This window comes from Miscanthus floridulus, chromosome 10 (genome assembly GCF_019320115.1).
Source record: "Miscanthus floridulus cultivar M001 chromosome 10, ASM1932011v1, whole genome shotgun sequence".
In the NCBI taxonomy this organism is placed as follows: domain Eukaryota; kingdom Viridiplantae; phylum Streptophyta; class Magnoliopsida; order Poales; family Poaceae; genus Miscanthus; species Miscanthus floridulus.
Genome location: NC_089589.1, coordinates 21,042,719 through 21,045,054, shown reverse-complemented (window position 1 = coordinate 21,045,054; position 2,336 = coordinate 21,042,719). Strand labels below are relative to the sequence as shown.

Genomic DNA, 2,336 nt, shown 5'->3' with positions numbered 1-2,336 from the left:
CCTCCGGCATGTCGTATTTCCACGCTACCACATAGTGCAGAAAGCATGTGAGGAAGACGCTCAGCCCAAGCCCATTGAAATTTAGGTCCGCTCTGGAAGTGTGATAGCTAGTTCTGGCAGGCCTGTAATGTGTTCCAATGTTTCAAATGTTCCAATGTTCGGTTCTATAATAACTTTTCGAATGAGCGGTGCTATGGGCCTTACGAGCAACCGCCAGTGGCCGGGCCTGACCATACGACCATATCCTCGCAGCATGGGCCTTACATGGCTGTTTGCCGCTACTGCCTGCCGCTCCTCCTCCTTCACATGGCACAAAACGGTAAACAAATCAGCACGGATTCAACAACTGTGCACAAAAAATCATCTATGTCTACATTCATAAATTTAGGAGGAGCTAGAAAAAAATGTGTCAAGTATTTTTCACAGGAGGGAGTAATATATATATGAACAGGTACATGTATCGATTAATTAATCGATGATTACACAACTATCTGCCGTGATTGAGCAAGAGCAATGCAGAAGAGAGCAACTCGATCGAAATTAAGAAAAACAGAAAAAATAAGATACTGTAACAATGGTTTATAAAAACCAAATTAGCGACGCACGGCACGGGTTGCCGGATCCTTGTTAATTATTACGTCCTTCTCCTGGGCATGGACACGGCGTTGCCGTCGAAGAGCTCCTCGATGATGGCCTCCAGGTCCTCGCCGCTGAGCTTGACGTACTTCTCCGTCTGCCTCCCCGCGGTGAAGTGCTGCGAGAACCGTCCCAGGAAGGACCGGTACGCCGGCACGATGACGGCGGCGATGGAGACGCGGAGCTCCGACTGCAGCTGCTCGTCGCTGACCACCCAGCTCCCCTGCGTCCGCTGGATCTCGTCCATGGCGGCGTTGAACTGCTTGAACCGGTCCTTGAGCACCTGCTTCTGCACGTGGCCCTTCACGGTGATCACGCCGTCGTCGCGCAGCAGGTTGAGCACGCGGCTCCACGTCTCCCGCTGGTAGTTCTTGTGGTACTGCCACAGGTCCGTCGACTGCTTCCGCGACCACGCCTCGCCCACAACAGCGTTGATCTCCGGCGAGCCCCGGATCTTCTGCAGCATGTACCGCCCGTTGTTCATCAGGAAGATGCTGCTCAGCGACGGGTCCTTGTACAGCCGCGACTTGGCCTCCAGGTTGCCGTGCAGCAGCTCCATCACCTCCATCAGCTGCGCCGCGAACGGGTCCCCGCCGCCGCTGCCGCCGTGCTCCGCGTCGTCGTCGTCGTCGGGGCGCCGGTACTCCTGGAACACCTGCTCCAGCGTCTTCTTGTACTCGCACGCGTACTCGAGGTAGTTCATCAGGTACCGGGTCAGCGGGTGCACCGCGCCGCCGGGCACCGGCTGCTTCCCGGCGTCCGCGCGGATGGAGCTCTCCAGGTCGCAGAAGATGGCCGCCGCCGACTCGCCCAGCCGGGTGCGCACGGACGCCAGCTCGTGCTTCAGGTCAACCAGGGCGGTGGACGCGCTGCCGCTGCCGCTGCCGCTGCCGCCGCCTCTGCTCCTCGTGCCCCAGCCCCGGCCCCTTCGCCCTCGCCGTCGTCGGCCGCCGGCGGAACGAGGAACGCGTCCACCAGGGGGACGGCGTCGCGGACGGCCTCGTACATGTCCAGCACCTTGAAGAGCTTCTCCGCGGCGCGCTTCGTCAGCACCACGGCCTCCGTGAAGTTTAGCAAGTGCAGCATGGCGCAGTGCGCGAGCTCCGCGAAGATGTCGCGCCCGAGGCACCTCTGCTGCCCACCGGCGGCGAACACGCGCGCACCTCTGCTGGCCGAATTGTGATGCTGTTTTGCCCCTCTAAATCTTTTAATTTCCTTATCGCCGGTGGTAGTGAATTGATATGTTTGCGACTTTTTATCTTCTAAATTTGTATATTTCCAAAAGTTGCCTGTAAGTTTGTGGTGTAAACAATTTCAAGGACCTCAAGTCAGCGAACTTCCGCTCATCATTAATGTCTATACAGAGCGCATCATCTTGAACTGGCTTATACAGAGACGTTTCATGGGCCAATTAGTACGATGTACTAAATGATCCAGGATGGCCGACCAACTTGTCGATGGCCCTGGCTGCCTCTGCTCCTCGTGCCCCAGCACCAACATTCTACGACCCCGTCGCCGGCAGCAACTCCGGCAAGAAGCCAACACATCGCGATGGTGGCGGCGGCAAGAAGTCTGGTGCTGGTCCAGCCATCCCAGGCGCTCCATGGGCTGCCCAGGCGCAGCGGCCCACTCCGCTAGCTGGCCCATCCGCGCCCCTGGCTGGATCAGCCACCCGGCCGGCTTTGCATGGGATCCAAAAT

At 58.0% G+C, this 2,336-nt stretch overlaps 1 pseudogene; it reads right to left on the bottom strand.

Moving 5' to 3' along the window:
- Positions 1 to 575: 575 nt before the first annotated feature.
- On the bottom strand, positions 576 to 2,040 carry LOC136488160 (exocyst complex component EXO70C1-like; annotated as a pseudogene).
- Between the last annotated feature and the right edge of the window lie 296 nt (positions 2,041 to 2,336).